Source organism: Stomoxys calcitrans, chromosome 2 (genome assembly GCF_963082655.1).
Source record: "Stomoxys calcitrans chromosome 2, idStoCalc2.1, whole genome shotgun sequence".
Taxonomy (NCBI): domain Eukaryota; kingdom Metazoa; phylum Arthropoda; class Insecta; order Diptera; family Muscidae; genus Stomoxys; species Stomoxys calcitrans.
This window is the reverse complement of record NC_081553.1, coordinates 162782834-162801409: the sequence shown is the minus strand read 5'-3', so window position 1 is coordinate 162801409 and position 18576 is coordinate 162782834. Positions and strand designations below refer to the sequence as shown.

Below are 18576 nucleotides of genomic sequence, written 5' to 3'. Positions count from 1 at the left end.
GACGGACGGACATGTCTAGCTCGATTCAGAGCGTCCAGACGATGAAGAATATATATACTTTTTGTGGTCTTAGACGAATATTTCGAGGTGTTACAAACGGAATGGCTAGATTAGTATATACAATAGTACTAGCTGACCCGGTCCCGCTCCGCTGCGCCTTCTTTTACTTTATATGGAACAAAAGTTTCCTTGGAATATTTATTTTCGACAATAAAAGATCTTTTAGTGAAATACCATGCTAACTTGACTAACAGTTTTAACAGGTGCCTTTGTCTGAATCCCATATGATCTTTATTAGTCTACGAATTTAAGTATGGATGTAAGGTGTACTCCATTCTTAAAATACTTCATTTCAGACCGATATTCTCATGATGTCTGATTTAGTGGTGTTTTCGGGGGAGATATGGTCCCCCAGATACTTGGCCCTGAAAAAATATCAGCATCGTGCTCTTCTCTTAAATACCATTTACTTAAACCCATATTGCCATTGGCTTAAGAGGAGTTTATAGGATGAGGCGTTCCTCAAACACATGGCCCCAAAATAGTTTATCAAATTCGTTTTCTAATCTCAAATACCTTTCATTTGAGCCATATATTGGCACGGTCGAAAATTTTTAACCCTTTGGGGAAATGGATATGCCCTAAATACGTGGTCCTAAATTTGGATATCAAATTCATATTCTACTCCAAAATACCTTTATTTGAGCCCCATATTGCGATGGTTATTAAAAAATTGCTGCTTGTGGGGTATTTTGGGAAAGAGGTAGACCGGCAGATTATTGGTCCCGAAAATGGGTATCAATTCATGCTCCACCCCCGAATACCTTTCATTTAAGCTCCACATTGACATGGTCGGTAAATATTTAGGGGTGTTTTTGGTGATATATTTTCCAAACACTAAGCCCGGAAAATATATCAGCAACGTGCTCTACCCTCATATACCTATATATCATTTGTTTGATCCACATATTGGCATTGGCCTCAAAATTGGATATCAAATTCGTTTTCTAATCTCATTTAAACTCCTTATTGCAAAAGTCAGCAAATATGTCCGGTTTGGGGTATTGTCCCTAAAAACTATGAGTATTTAGTTCCACTCTCTTTAAGACCCAAATTGTCTTGGTGAGCAAATAGGTCCTATATGGGGGTTGTTATGGTGGTGGGACGTCCGCTAGACAGTTGGTCCCTAATGTTGATATTAGATACGTGGTCTACTCCCACATACCTTTAATTTGAGCCCCACATTTCCATAGTCGGCAAACAGATTCGTATTCTACATTCAACTACCTTTTATTTAAGCCCCATATTTCCATGGTCAGTAAACAAGTCCAGTTTGGGGGGTGTTTTGGGGAAGGGGTGGACCCCCAGAAACGTGTCCAACATTTGGATATCAGATTGGTATTCAACTCGCAAATACCTTTCATTTGAGTCCCATATTGCCATGGTCGGTAAATATGTCATATTTAGGGGTGTTTTGGGGCTTGGGGTGGCCCCCCAAGCACTTGGTCCGATAATTGGATATCAGATACGTTTTCTTATACCAAATACCTTTCATTTGAGTCCCATATTGTCGTGATTGGTGTAAATATATGTTTGGTAGGTTTTAGGGTGGGGCAGCCCCCCTAGGTACCCCATCCAAAATTTGAATACCAAGTTTTTATTTTTAGGGTACTATATGAGAGCACACAAAATTTCGCCTAAATCGCACCATCCATCGCACCATTGGCCCACCCACGGTGTCATTATGCACCATCTGTGAAAATTTCAAGAAAATCGGTTCAGCCGTTTCTGAGTCTATAAGGAACACACAAACATACAAACAAAAAAAATCTACAAACAAACACAAATTGATTTTTATATACAAGATTAGTATGGTGGGTATAAAAAAACTTAACATTTGGTTTTAAATTTCTGAGGAGGCTTCAACTAATCTGGGTGCGGTCCAATCTGAACCACATTAAACGGAAAGGTGCAGACGTCTACTAAAACTCAATTTTTAAAATTTCATCGAAAACAGGAAACGAATGCGGTCTTATTACATTATACACTATATTTGGAGATCGGTCTATGCCTATATCCAAATATGGGCCACATTTGACAAAAATGTGTAGAGGTCTACCAAAAATCACTGCCTCAAATTTCGAAATCGGATGGAAAATACTCTTGTTATAGGCGCAATACCCTATATCGGAATAACGGTCTATAAGGCAGCTATATCCGAATATGGTTCGATTTGAACCTCATTTGACAAGAATGTGTTGGGGTCTACCAGAACTCACTGTTCTAAAATAAGACGAAATCGGATAGAAAATGCACTGTTTATGGCCTCTTGACTTTATATCTGGAGATCTATCTAAATAGTAGCTATACATAATTGGGGTCCGATTTCATGAGATCAGCAAGTTAAGGTTATATATAATAATAACAAATCACTTAAAATTGTTTCTAAAATACTTAATATTGCCAAAATATCCAGAAAAAGTTAAAGTTTGGTGCGGTTTATGGGTTGGTGGCATCATTGGACCGAACTTCTTTAAATATGATGCGAATCGTAAGGTAATGGTGAGCGCTACCATGACATGATATCCAACTTGTTTTGCCCAAACTGCAAGAGCTTGACTTGCATGACATCTGCTTTCAACAAGACGGTGCCACATGCCACACAGCACGCGTAACAATAGAGGCGAGTTTGGTGAACATTTTATTTCACGTTCGCGACCGGTGAATAGGACGCCCCGGTAGCCGAGATGGTAGCGTGCTTGGATTACCAGTACAGGGGTCGTGGATTCAATTCCCGCCAGAAGCCTTGGTCTGTCGCTGCTGTGGAATCACAATGAACTTAAAATTGTCTAAGTGAGTCTGTAAAGGACAGCCACTCTTACCTAATCTAACCTAACCGGTCAATTGGCCGTCTAGATCGGGCGAAATAACGCCTTTAGACAATTTTTTGTGGGGCTATGTTAAAGCTCATGTCCATACAGACAAGCCTGCTTTAACTGACGCAATGGAAGACAACATTGAAACATATATTTGTGAGAAACCAGCCGATATGTTGGAAAAGTATGCCAAAATTGGTCTAAGCGGATGGACCATTTAAGGCGCAGTCATGGTCAACATTTGCATGAACAAATCTTCAAGCATTAAATTACATGGACCGTACTATCGATTCAAATAGAGTTTTCATGCATTTTTATGAATTTCATGTGTTTTTTTATTTTTTAAAAAACTTTTCTATAGCTTTTAAAAATCACCATTTAGAACCATTCTTAAAACGAATGTGAAATAAAATCAAAACTTTATCTAGTGGTTAATTCTTCATCCTCAAAGGGTTAACTCCGTGTAGTATTGTGAGAATATTCAAAGCAAACAGGTGGGAAAAAAATCCACAAATTTGTCCTATCAGAAGAACTAGTTAAAGAAACAGATGACAAATCTGCTAAAAGTGCTCCGTCACTGAAATTGTTTGCCCACATGCATTCGAATGCCTAATTTGACAATGTTGTACAATTTGATGGAGTGATGGTTGCTGGCTTTGCATGGTTATTACATCTGGGTTAATGCTTAAACATGTCATTATGTCATCCCATTCATTACGACAGCTATTTGCCACTTTAGCAGACAGAGCGTGCTTAATCAATTGTCGCTTTATGGCCACGGTATGGCAGAGCGCCGTTTTTGTTAAGTGAATGACTAAAATTGAAATGATTTAATTGCCCAAAATTTCTGGGTATACAAAAAGTTTTTGTCTACCCCCCCCTCCCTTTTACCAGTAACAGTAGTTGGACCATTACTGCTCTCGGCCAACCTTTTCAAGTCATTCGTCTTTCCGGATTAATGTCATCCAAATAGTTGTGGTAGCACAACGCGAACATCGAGAGCTCATTTGACCATATCGAATGGTTAAATTGCACTATTGGCAGGTGAGGAGGAAAGAATCCTACCAACTGCAGAGAAAGTGGCTTATTTGCAAACATTTGGGCCATTACGTAAAATTTCATGTTTTCTTTTCATTTGCTCTCTTAATGTAAAACATGTAATGACCACTAAATATTTGAAATATATAATTATCTTGCGTACGGGGAGCATCCATACAAAATGTTTGCTAGCATTTTAACTTTTACATTCAGCTGTTTAAATATGCACATAATTACATTAAAATGTATATCTTCAGATGATGAACAATGGAGTAGGCGATGCTTTAGCTATCAAATGTTAATACACTTCGCTAAGTTTTTGGACGTTTGCCACAGCACAGCATAGGTGGCAGAGAACATTGAACAAAATAGCAGGTACGTTTTTATACCCTCCACCATAGGATGGGGGTATACTAATTTCGTCATTCTGTTTGTCACTCCTCGAAATATTCGTCTTAGACCCCATAAAGTATATATATTCTTGATCGTCATGACATTTTAAGTCGATATAGCCATGTCCGTCCGTCCGTAGGTGATGCTTTAGCTATCAAATGTAAATACACTTCGCTAAGTTTTTGGCCGTTTGCCACCGCAAAGCGTAGGTGGCAGAGAACATAGAACAAAATAGCAGGTACGTTTTTATACCCTTCGCCATAGGATGGGGGTAGCCGTGTCCGTCTGTCTGTCTGTCGAAAGCACGCTAACTTTCGAAAGAGTAGAGCTAGCCGTTTGAAAATTTGCACAAATACTTCTTATTAGTGTAGGTCGGTTGGAAATGTAAATGGGCTATATAGGTTCATGTTTTGATATAGCAGCCATATAAGCCGATCTTGGGTCTTGACTTCTTGAGCCACTAGAGGGCGCAATTCGTAACCGATTTGGCTGAAGTTTCGCATCACGTGTTTTGTTATGACTTTTAATAACTGTGCCAAATATATTTCAAATCGATCCATAACCTGATATAGCTGCCATATAAACCAATCTGGGACCTTGACTTCTTGAGTCTCTAACGTGCGCAATTATTATCCGATTTGGCTGAAATTTTGTACAACGGCTTCTCCCATGACCTTCAATATACGTGTTAAATATTGTCTAAATCGGTCTATAACCCGATTCAGCTCCAATATAAACCGATCTCTCTATTTGACTTCTTGAGCCCTTTAAGGGCGCAATTCTTACTCGAACTGGCTGACATTTTACACAATGACTTCTACTATGGTCTTCAATAATCAAATCAAATCCGAATCGGACTATAGCTTTATTTAGCTCCAATATTATAGCAATTCTTTTCTTTTATCCCCTCTTTGCCTTAAAAGAGATATCGGGAAAAGAACTCGACAAATGCGATCTATGGTGCAGGGTATATAAGATTCGGCCCGGCCGAACTTAGCACGCTTTTAACTGTTATTTCTACAGCATTAAGCGCGTATTTCAAAAAAAACTTCTGTAGAGAGAAGTGTGTTATGTCTAACCACTCCCTACACCCAGAGACAAATTGATATCATACGTGACACCGTGCGGTCACGGTCATGGTAAAGAAACACCATATCGCAACAAATTAATACCACATGGTATGGATGATATATAAAATGATGATAACCGTGGTATTGGTTTTAATACCAAACTGTTGTCGGTTTTAGTACCTAATCGTTATTGTTTGTAGTACCAATTTGTTATTGAATATTGCATCTCTCATGAACCAAAATGAACAACCATTGAAAATAGATTTAATTTTAATTTATTTCGTTTATGTATGTCAATAATTACAATTAAATATTTCAACAAATAATATTACACCACCGTAGCGCAGAGGTTAGCATGTCCGCTTATGACGCTGAATGCCTGGTTTCGAATCCTGGCGAGACCATCAGAAAAAATTTTCACCGGTGGTTTTCTCCTTCTAATGCTGGCGACATTTTTGAGGTACTATGCCAAGTAAAACGTCTCTCCAAAGGGGTGTCGCACTGCGGCTCGCCGTTCGGACTGGCTATAAAAAGGAGGCCCATTATCATTGAGCTTAAACTTGAATCGGACTGCACTCATTGATATGTGAGAAGTTTGCCCCTGGGGAATGGGCAAAATTTGCAACTTGCAATATTACACCAAGACCAATCTCGATTATATATGTTCAGCATATCAGGGATTCATACACCGACACAGCATGTTTTAGCATACAAGAGACTTTATAATGTTTTTGATATAGACAACTTCCTTAGAGTTTGTTTATTTCCATTTTCACCACTTTCGAGTATTTGAACACGTTTTTAAGCACATAAATCGTATTTAAATATTTCATTAAATTAAAAGAAAAATTTTACAATGGCGTCAAAGTTAAGCTTAATTTTTGCAGCTATGACAAGAACACAAATGTGACGTCGTCAATTCATTATATCCTCCTTCGTCTGGTATTAAATTGATACCAAAGGGCATTTAAAATATTTCAAATAACTCCAATAAAATAATAACACCCAATATAGGCAAAATACCATTTTTATACCCGCTACCGAAGGGAGGGGGTATACTCATTTTGTCAATCCGTTTGCAATACATCGAAATATCCATTTCTGATAAAGTATATGTGTATATACTTGATCGTGATAAAAATCTAAGATGATCCAGCTATGTCTGTCCATCTGTCTGTTAAAATCACGCTTCAGTCCTCAAAAATAGAGATATTGAGCTGAAACTTTGCCAGACTCTTTTTTTGTCCATAGGCAGGTAAAGTTCGAAGATGGGCTATATATAGCCCTCACATAGACCGATCTGTCGTAAGTGTAAGGCCCATTAAAGCCATATTTATTATCAGATTTCCCCGAAATTGGGGAAATTGAGTTATGTTAGAACTCTTACCATCCTTGTTCAATACAATTCGGACTAGATTTGGATATTGCTGCCGTATAGACCGGTTTCTCGGTTAAAATTTTTGGGCCCATTAAAGTCGCATTTATTGTACGATTTCGCTGAAATTTGTAGCAGTGACTTGTATTAAGACTCTCGATGTCCTTGTCCAATTTAGCTGAAATATGGGATAGTGAGTTGTGTTAGGTCCTTCGACATCCCTATTCAATTCAGCCTAGATCAGTCCAGATTTGGATATAGCTGCCATATATAACGATCTCTCGTTTTAGGGTTTATCCCCTTTAGCGATTTTGCTGAATTAAAGCACAATGAATTTCGTTAGGCCTCTGACACTCGGTGCTAGATGGACCGATCTCTCAATTTAAGATCTTTGGCCCATAATACGTGCATTTACTGTCGGATTTCGTTGAAATTTGGGACAGTGAGTTATATTAGGCCCCTTGACATCCCAGTTCAATAAAGATGTAGATCGGTGTAGATTTGGAAGTAGCTGCCAAATATACCGGTTTAAGGTCTTGGTTCATAAATGAGTTGTGTTAGACCCTTCGGCATTCGTACCAAGTATGGTCAAGATCGGGCTATATTTAGATATGCAAAATGCAAATTTGCCCATAAAAATTCCATTAAGGATCTGGGGTAAACTTCTCACAAATCAATGAGTGCTGTCCGATTCAATTTTATGCTCAATGATAACATAAGTCACTGTGTCAAATTTCAGCGAAATCGGATAATAAATGTGCCTTTTATGGGGCCAAGACTTTAAATCGAGAGATCGATCTATATAGCAGCTATTTCCAAATCTGAACCGATCCGAGCCAAATTGAAAAAGGATGTCGAAGAGCCTAACACAACTCGCTGTTCCAAATGTCAGCAAAATCGGATAATAATTGTGGCTTTTATGGGCCAAAGACCTTAAGTCGTCGGATCGGTCTATATGGGGGCTATATCAAGATATAGTCCGATATAGCCCATCTTCGAACTTAACCTGCTTATGGACAAAAAGAGCATCTGTGCAAAGTTTCAGCTCAATATCTCTATTTTTAAAGACTGTAGCGAGTTTTTAACAGACAGACGGACGGACATGGTTACATCGTCTTAAATTTTTACGACGATCAAGAATATATATACTTTATAGGGTCGTAAATGGATATTTCGGTGTGTTGCAAACGGAATGACAAAATGAATATCCCCCAACTTTCGGTGTTGGGTATAAAAATGAGAAATATATATTGCTTACTTTACTTTAATTGGCTATGACAGAACATTTGTTCCACTAGCTCGTTGTTCATATGACGCATATATTTTCCATTAAAGCAAACTGGTCCGTATATTTAACGAAGAATCATTCTGCTGGCAAAAGTGTCCATACCTCTGAAACATATAACAACACGTTTAGTACCTGTGTTTTGTGTAGTGTAATCTTCGTCTATCAAGAGGAGGCATTGTTTCCAAACGGCTTAATTAATCCAAAGTAGGATCAGCCAGCAAATAGCCAGTATTATTCTTCGCTTTATTTCGAAACTGGTATCATTCGTTTCGGTTACGGCGGCGCCGAGGAAGAAAAAGTTGCTGACTATTTCAAAGTTGTGGTTCCCAACTTTCTCCATTTTCTTCATCTGATCGGTTGTACAGGGCGTTTTGGAAATTGATACCATGTATTTTGTCTTATCTCCTTTCTTTCAAAGGCCGCAGTTATTACTTCCGGTGACCGACCTATGATATCGATGTCGTCGGCACAGGCCAGTTGCCTTTGTTGTCTTGTGAATAGTATGCCATATCTATTCACATCTGCATCTCGTATAATCTTCTCCAGCAGAATATTAAAGAGATCACACGATAAGCTGTTTCTTTGTCTGAAACCTCATTTGGTATTGAATGGTTCGGAGAGATTCTTTCCTATTTTTACTGAGGAACATGTATCAGCAAGTGTCATCCTTCAGATTCTTATTAATTCTGCAGGGATACTAAACTCAGACATGGCTTGAAATACCTTTGGACGTATAGGTCTGCCGAAAGCTGCTTTGTAGTCGACAAAGAGATGGTAGGTGTTGATTTGTCCTTCTCGGGTCTTTTCCAGGATTTGGCGCAGTATAAATATCTGGTCTAGAGTGGATTTACCAGGTCTAAATACCTGGTAGACCTGACTTTAGATTTTAATCTCTCACATAGTTCTCTCGAAAGTATCTTGTATGCGATGTTTAATTGTACTTTTTATTCGCGAAACAAATACATATATTGAGGCATCAGCTCGGTTTTGCTCAAAATTGGATGTTAGTTCGATTTTATCTTAATTGCAATAATATTAAAATGTAATATATTTTATTATGTTCACTTTGAATAAATACTAAAAAACATCATTAAAAATTCATTAACGCTATACCAATAATGAGACCATAACAAAGGAAAACAAAAAGAAAAAAAACTTGTGAGTTCGGCCATTCTGAACTTTGAATAACTACTACCATGGTGAGTATCATCATTAATCATCCTATTTTATTATAACTCCACTTACATATCCTTAGTTATATCTAAATAGTGGCTGGTCTGGATCATATTCGATTCAGGTCCCGAGAACTCTTATACAAGTCACAGTTTCAGCGAAATCGGGCAATAATAATTCGGCTTTTTATGGGACTAATACCCTAAATTGGAAGATCGGTCTACATGGATCATATTCTGGTCGGATGACGGGAGGTTTAATACAAGTTAATGTGTCAAATTCCAGCGATCGGATAATAAATGGGTCATTTATGGGATTTAGACACTATGTCAGCAGATCGGCAGCTATATCTAAATAAAGTCCGATCTAAACAATCGGGACATCGGGAGGCTTAAAACAACTCACTGTTTCAAATTTCGGTATAAACGGGTAATAAATGGAGTTTTTATATACTTAAGATTCATAGGCGGCATGTGGGTCTACATGCCAGTTATATCTAAATATAGTCCGATCTGAACTATATTTGGGTCGGATGTCGGGAGTCTTAATACAACCCACTATTTTAAATTTCAGTTAATTCGGGTATTAAATAAAACTTTTATGTTCTTCAGACCCTTAATCGGCAGATCGGTCTGTTTGGCAGTTATATCCAAATATAGTCCGATTTGGCCCGTTCAATAACTTAACCTGCATGCACCAAAAAGACGTATCTGCGCCAAATTTTAATTTAAGGTCTCAAATTTTAAAGGCTGTAGCGTGATGACAACAGACGGGCATCATTAATTCGCCTTAGAATTTTACGACGATTCAAAATATCTATACTTTGAAGGGTCGGAAATGGATATTTCGATGTGTTGTAAATGGAATGACTGCATGAATGTACCCCCTATATAATGGTGGTGGGTATAAAAACACAATCCAATCGAAAATAAAATCACGCGTCATCGTTTTGACGATGGATGACTGTCCCAGATTTAATACATCTCTTGTCGATAGAACCGTTTAACAATCTAAGTCATTAATTTGACAACAATATTTACAAAGTTGAATTAGACAAAGGTTCAAATACACTTTTACTTGTTTTTATACCCTCCACCATAGGATGAGGGGTATACTAACTTCGTCATTCTGTTTGTAACTACTCGAAATATTCGTCTGAGACCCCATAAAGTATATATATTTTTGATCGTCGTGACATTTTATGTCGATCTAGCCATATCCGTCAGTCAGTCTGTCTGTCGAAAGCATGCTATCATTCGAAGGAGTAAAGCTAGCCGCTTGAAATTTTGCACAAATACTTCTCGTTAGTGCAGGTCGGTTGGGATTGTAAATAGGCCATATCGGTTCATGTTTTGATATAGCTGCCATATAAACCGATCTTGGGTCTTTGCTTCTTGAGCATCTAGAGGGCGCAATTCTTATTCGATTGGAATGAAATTTTGCACGACGTGTTTGTTATGATATCCAACAACTATGCCAAGTATGGTTCATATCGGTCTATAACCTGATATAGCTACCATATAAACCAATCTTGGGTCTTGACGTCTTGAGCCTCTAGAGGGCGCAATTCTTGTCCGATTGGAATGAAATTTTGCACGACGTGTTTTGTTATGATATCCAACAACTGTGATAAGTATAGTTCAAATTGCTCAATAACCTGATATAGCTGCGATATAAACCGATCTTGGATCATGACTTCTTGAACCTCTGCAGGGAGCAATTAATATCCGATTTGCTTGAAATTTTGTACGACGAATCCTTTCATGACCAGCAACATACGTATTTATTATGGTCTGAATCGGTCTATAGCCTGATACAGCTTTAATATAAATCGATCTTATTCGAATTGGCTGACATTTTACACAGGTCTCCAACATATAATTTAATTGTGGTCCGAACTGGACCATATCTTTATTTCGCTCTAATAGCAGAGCAAATCTTTTCTTTTATCCTGTTTTGCCTAAGAGAAATGCCGGGAAAAGAACTCGACAAATGCGAACTATGGTGGAGGTTATATAAGATTCGGCCCGGCCGAACATAGCACGCTTCTACTTGTTTGTAGTTACTTACTTTGTAGTTAATGTTACTTACCTGAAAATTTTGAAATGCTTAGGCATTTAGAAGCCTGTCCACACCTTAAATAAACAAAACGAAATAATGAGAAATACTATAAAATATTATGATTAAAATTTATAGTGTTCTCACTAAAGACTTATTTTATATTATTTTATGATTCTTAGGGTAGCCATATCATTTTACCTGCACATATTAAAGCATCATATTGAACACTTCTATACACTCTCTCAACGAAATTGGGGAAGTGTTTGTAGCATTTGTGATTACCTGAAGATCAGAGGTTTCCATCTTACGATTTAAAATGTTAAATACTTTGTAAAGTCGATGGCATAAAACGATTTTAAACGATCAGACATTGATGCCAGAATACGAAAATTGATTTTTTTGATATTTGGTACATTTGGCCCAGAATTACTCACGCCAGAAATGTATAATTGATTATTTGAAAAAAAAAGATGTGTAGATTGTTAAGACTGATGGCGTGTATTAAAACCATTTACAGCTTCGGAATTTATTGATTATAATATTTTTATACCCACCACCGAAGGATGGGGGTATATTCATTTGGCATTCCGTTTGCAACACATCGAAATATCCATTTCCGACCCTATAAAGTATATATATTCTTGATCAGCGTCAAAATCTAAGACGATCTAGACATGTCCGTCCGTCTGTCTGTTGAAATCACGCTACAGTCTTTAAAAATAGAGATACTGAGCTGAAATTTTGCACAGATTCTTTTTTTTTGTCCATAAGCAGATTAAGTTCGATTTAGGCTCTTAGGCCAATAAAAGCCACATTTATTATCCGATTTTGATGAAATTTGGGACAGTGAGTTGTGTTAGGCCCTTCAATATCCTTCGTCTATTTGGCTCAGATCGGTCCAGATTTGGAAATAGCTGCCATATAGACCGATCTTCTGATTTAGGGTCTTAGGGCCATAAAAGCCACATTTATTATCCGATTTTGCTGAAATTTGGGAGAGTGAATTGTGTTAGGCCCTTTGATATCCCTCATTAATTTGGTGCAGACCGATCCAGTTTTGGATATAGCTGCCATATGGACCGATCTCTCGATATAAGGTTTATCTCAGATCGGTTTACTTTTAAATAAAGCTACTTAAAAGACCATAAGATACATATAAGTATTTGGTCCAAATCCGAAAATATTTTGATATAACTGCTGTGGGACAAAAGGTGTACACTTTTCAACGGATTTTGATTAAAGGTGGTTTACGTATATTCCTGAGGTGGTGGGTATCCAAAGTTCGGCCCGGCCGAACTTAACGCCTGTTTACTTGTTATAAGTAGAAATTTTCACTTAACTGAAAAAGATATTTAACCTCCACCATAGAATGGGGGTATATTTATTTCTTCATTCTGTTTGCAACACCTCGAAATATGCGTCTGAGACTCCATAAAGTATATATATTCTTGATCGTCATATCATTTTAAGTCGATCTAGCCATGTCCGTTCGTCTGTGTGTCAAAAGCACGCTAACTTTCGAAGGAGTAAAGCTAGGCGCTTGAAATTTTGCACAAATACTTTTAATTTAGCATGAAGTGTTTTGTTATGACTTCCAATAACTGTGCTAAGTATGGCGCAAATCGGTACATGACCTGATATAGCTGACATATAAATCGATCTTGTATCTTGACTTCTTGAGCTTCTAGAGGGAGCAATTCTCATCCGATTTGGCAGAAATTTTGCACAACGGCTTTTCTCATGACCTTCATCACACGTGTCTAATATGGTCTGAATCGAACAATAGCTTGATACAGCTCCCATATAAACCGATCTCCCGATTTTGCTTCTTATGCCCCTACAAGGCGCAATTCTTATCCGTATGAACTGAAATATTACACAATGACTTCTGCAATGCTCAGCATTCATTTATGGTCCGAATCGAACTATAATTTGTTTAATATTAAATTCTAAAATGCACATTTAGAGATCATGATTAACTCATTCCAAATTTCATATTAATCAAACAAAATAGAAAGATCTGTAAATATCTGCCATATTTCGTATGCTATAAATATTAGGTTTTTGATTTTCCCCTTTAAATATAAGGCAGTACTCCGCCAATACGATACAAAAATGTGTCAAAAATTGAAAAACACAAGTCGTTTTGCTTGAAAAAAAAATTTAGATGTTTTACTTGTACCGAAATATATGAATCGGCAAATTGGTCTATATGACGGCTTTATCAAAATATGGTCCGATACGAACCATTTTCAGTTTGGATATCGGGAAGTTAAATATACGGTTTTACGCATAATAAATGCGTCTTTTAGACCCTTTGTCTGCAGATTGGTCTGTACGGCAGCTATTGGCCTATATGACAGCTATATGAAAATATGGTCCGGTCTGGACTGTTTTCACTTTGGATGTCGGGAGACTTAATAAAACGCACTTACTCAAATTTCAGTGAAATCGGGTAATAAATGCGCCTATTACGTATTTAAGATCCTTAATAGGCAGATCGATGTATATGACAACTATATCCAAATAAAAGACACTGTTTTAAGTTTCAGCGATATCGGGTAATAAATGAGCCTGTTATGGGCTTAAGACCCCAAATCGGCACATCGGTCCTAAGACCCCAAAACGGCGGTTCGGTCTACAAGGCTATATCAATGGGAAGAGCGGCAAAATACAAAAGCCACATTTATTACCCGATTTCGCCAAATCGGACTATATTTCGATATAGCTGCAATATAGACCGATCTACCGATATCCGAACCTAATATGGTCCACGTCGGGCTATATTTCGATATAGCTGTCACATAGACAGATTTGCGGATATTTAGTCCTTAGCTCAGAAGGCCAGTGGATTGCCGTCAGCAAACTTGGTTACCCCAAAGCCTTTCGGGTCAACGCAGTCCGTTTTAAGGGCGTGGGCGGTAGGATGGCGAAAACCATATGGGGTGATCTGGATCATGGGAGAATGATGCTATTACTGAAAGGAAGTAAGAAGGAGGTCAGTATAACTTTTGGTATCATAACGGGACACATAGAACTACGAGCTCACTTATTCAAAATCGGTGCGGCAATTGATTGCATGTGTAGAGCATGTGGGGAAGATGCATTTCCTATGTCATTGCCCGGCTTTCGCGGCTAAAGGACACCGGTATTTAGGTGGGTATACAATACCGGATATGAACTAACTTAAGGTTGTGGCATGGAAAACAATTAAGGATGTTGTAAGTAGCACCGAATTCCTAACTTAGATTTTCTTTTTCGAGGTTACTTTTTTCCGTATTTAGAGCGCACAAGCCGATTACTGGCTTAGGTGTATGTTCATAGTGGCATGCGACGGATCAATATATGCACCTTCTTTTCAACCTAACCTAACCTATTGGTTGTGTCGGTCAATTGGTTTTAATTGACTTTTATTTCCATGAAAATTTGCATAAACCCAATTAGAACATTAAGCAACTATAACTCCTAAATTAAAAAAAAAAAATATTTTTTACAATTTTTACGAATTGCTGCGTAAGTTTTGCTTAAATGGTGTCACTAAATTCTCCTTCAAATGTTATGAAAATCGATTGAAAGTCCGTTTTTGATGGAAAAGATATTTGTTAAAAATTGCATCCAACTATTGCGGGCATTCACTTATAATTTGCATCATGTTTTTTTATGTCCTAGGTTAGGTTAGGTTAAAGTGGCCGTCGGGCCATCAGACTCATTTAGACGTTTCCGTCCTTTAAAACAGTATTGGTTAAATGAAGTGTCGCATTGAGAAGGCAAAAAAAAATTTAATTGAAATTTTGGTGAATCTTCTTATATGCAAAAATCTTCTTATATGCAAAAATCAATTTGTGTTCGTTTGTTTGTGTGTTCCTATAAACTCAGAAATGGATGAACCGAATTTCTTGAAATTTTCGCAGATGGTGCATAATGATCCCGTGGTGCAAATAGGGTACTAAATTTTTTGACATCTGAAGGGGGCGGATCCTCCCCCTTACCCTAATTTTCAGAATCGCCAGATCTCGGAAATGGGTGGTGCGATTTAAGCAAAATTTTGTGTAGTCTTATGTAGTATCCTAAAAATAAAAATTTGGTACCTAAATTTCGGATGGGGTACCTAGGTGGGCCGCCCCACCCTAAAACTTACCAAACATATTATATTTAGACCAATCACGACAATATGGGACTCAAATGAAAGGTATTTAGGATAAGAAAACGTATCTGATTGTCGGACCAAGTGTTAGGGGGACCACCATAAGCCCCCAAAACACCCCTAAATGTGACATATTTACCGACCATGGCACTATGGGACTCAAATGAAAGGTATTTGCGAGTAGAATACGAATCTAATATCCAAATGAGGGACCACGTTTCTAGGAGTCCACCCCTTCCCCAAAATACTCCTCAAACAGTACTTATTTACTGACCATGGGAATATAGAGCTTAAATAAAAGGTATTAGGGTGTAGAATACGAATCAGATATCCAAATATTGGACCAAGTGTTTGGGGGCCGCCTCTCCCCAAAAACATCACCCAAAGGGGACAAATTTACGACCATAGCAAAATGGGGCTCAATGAAAGGTCTTTGGGAGTAATTCACGAATCTATAATCAATATTCTGGAAAAATGTCTATGGGGCCACTCCATCCTCACAACACCACCCAAATAGGAAGTATTTGCTGACTATTGCAATATAAGGATCAAATAAGAGGGTTTTAAGGGAAGGAGGACACTAATCCGATATATATTTTCAAGGCCAACTCACTGAGTGGCCGCCCATCCCCCAAATTACCTCCCAAGCCGGTCATGTTTGCCGACTATGGAAATATGGGGCTCAAATTAGAGGTGTTTGGCAGTAGACCAAGTATCTTATACCAACATTAGTTATCAACTGTCTAGGGGACGTCCCACCACCATAACAACCCTCAAATAGGACGTATTTGCTCACCAAGACAATTTGGATCTTAAAGAAAGTGGAACTAAACATTTATAGTTTTTAGGGCCAATACCCCAAATTCGATATCCAATTTTGACACCAATGTCAAAATGGGGTTCAAATCTAATATATAAAAATCAATTTGTGTTTGTTTGTTGTATTTTGTGTGTTCCTTATAGACTCTGAAACGGCTGAACCGATTTTCTTAAATTTTCACAGATGGCCCCGTGTTGAAAATAAGGTACTACATTTTTTGATATCTGAAGGGGGGGCGGACCCTCCCCTTACCCTAATTTTCAGAAACTGCAGATCTCCGAGATGGGTGGTGCGATTTAAGCAAAATTTTGTGTGCTCTCATATCGTACCCTAAAAATAAAATTTTGGTATCCAAATTTCGGATGGGGTACCTAGGGGGCTGCCCCACCATAAAACCTACCAAACATATATTTAGACCAATCACGACAATATGGGACTCAAAATAAAGGTATTTAGGATAAGAAAACGTATCTGATATCCAATTGTCGGACCAAGTGCTAGGGAGACCCAAAACACCCCTAAATCGGACATATTTAACGACCATGGCAAAATGGGGCTCAAATAAAAGGTAGAATACGATTCAAATATCCAAATGTGGGACCACGTTTCCGGAGGTCCACCCCTTTCACAAAACACCCCCTAAACAGGACTTATTTACTGACCATTTGAATATGGGGCTTAAATAAAAGGTATTTGAATGCAGAATACGAATCTGACATCCAAATTTGGGACCAAGTGTTTGGGGGCCGCCTCTCACCAAAAACATCCCCCAAACGGGACAAATTTACGACCATAGCAATATGGGGCTCAAATGAAAGGTCTTTGGTAGTAAAGCACGACGTCCCACCACCATAACCACCTCCAAATAGGACGTATTTGCTCACCAAGACAATTTGGATCTTAAAGAGAGTGGAACTAAATATTCATAATTTTTAGGGCCAATATCCCAAACCGGACATATTTGCTGACTGTTGCAATAAGGAGTTTAAATGAGATTGAGGGCAATAGCAATATGGGGTTTAAATAAATGATATATAGATAAATGAGAATAGAGCAGAATTGGGGGGACACCCCACTCAACAAAACACTTCTAAATCGGGCATATTTACCGACCATGACAATGTGGGGATTAAATGAAAGGTATTGGGGGGTAGAGCAAGAATTGATACCCATTTTCGGGACCAATTTTCTAGGGTCAACCCATTCCCAAAATACCCCACAAACAGCAATTTTTTGCTGACCCTCGCAATATGGGACTCAAATAAAGGAATTTGGTAGTAGAATACGAATTTGATATCCAAATGTAGGACCATGTATTTAGGGCATCACCCCTTTCCCAAAAAACTCCCAAAGGTACAAAATTTTTACCATGCCAATATGTGGCTCAAATGAAAGGTTTTTGAGATTCGAAAGTGAATTTGATAACCAATTTTCGGGCCAAGTGTTTGGGGGACGCCTCATCGTGTAAACTCCTCTTTAACCAATGGCATTATGGGGTTTAAATAAATGGCATTTGAGAGAAGAACACGATGCTGATATTTTTCAGGGCCAAGTGTCTGGGGAACCAACTCACCCGAAAACACCCCAAAATCAGACATCATGAGAATATCGGGCTGAAATAAAGTATTTTAAGAATGGAGTACATCTTACATCCAAACTTAAATTCGTAGACCAATAAAGATCATATGGGATTCAGATAAAGGCACTTATATTGTAAAACTTTTAGTCAAGCGATATACTATTTTTGTGGCATGGTATTTCAGTAAAAGCTCTTTAATTGTCGAAAATAAATATTCAAAGGAAAAATTTGTTCCATATAATGGAAAAGAAGGCGCAGCGGAGCGGACCCGGTTTAGCTAGTAAAAAAAAATCGATATAAGCTGCGCAAAAATTTGTCTTTATAGATTTTTTTCCGAAGTTTAGTCTTTAGGGAAAAAAGTCATTGAAGTTAAGGCTTTAGAAGATTTTTCCTGAAATGTTATAAAAACTTTGTATTTAGAAAAAGTTTTAATAAAAATTTTGCCTTTAGGAAAAATTGTAATGAAATTTTGCCTTTAAAAAACAGTTTCGACCCCGGTTGAAGATTTGTCCTTAAGTTACGCTGAAATTTTGTCTAAGATAAAATTTAATTAAAAATTTTTTAGAAAAAATTTCATTCAAATTCCTGTTTAAGTAAGAATTTAAAGAGCAATGTAAACGGGGTTTTATGGGATATAATATAAATAAGTAATTTTGTGAATAAAAAACATTTTACTGAACTTTTGTGTTTAGAATATATTTAATGTATTTTTTTTTTTTTGCTTAGGCAAAATAATTTTGGGAGAGGCTCGGGCCCGGT

General features: G+C 37.7%; 1 protein-coding gene across 1 annotated transcript in view; it reads right to left on the bottom strand.

Annotated features, from left to right (window-relative positions):
* The window catches only part of LOC106094216 (uncharacterized), a 126230-nt gene that overhangs the window by 74819 nt on the left and 32835 nt on the right, over window positions 1-18576 (bottom strand). The window contains exon 2 of the mRNA XM_059363099.1: window positions 11305-11348. The gene's annotated coding sequence lies outside the window, so the exon portion shown is untranslated. The remainder of the gene's footprint in view (window positions 1-11304; window positions 11349-18576) is intronic.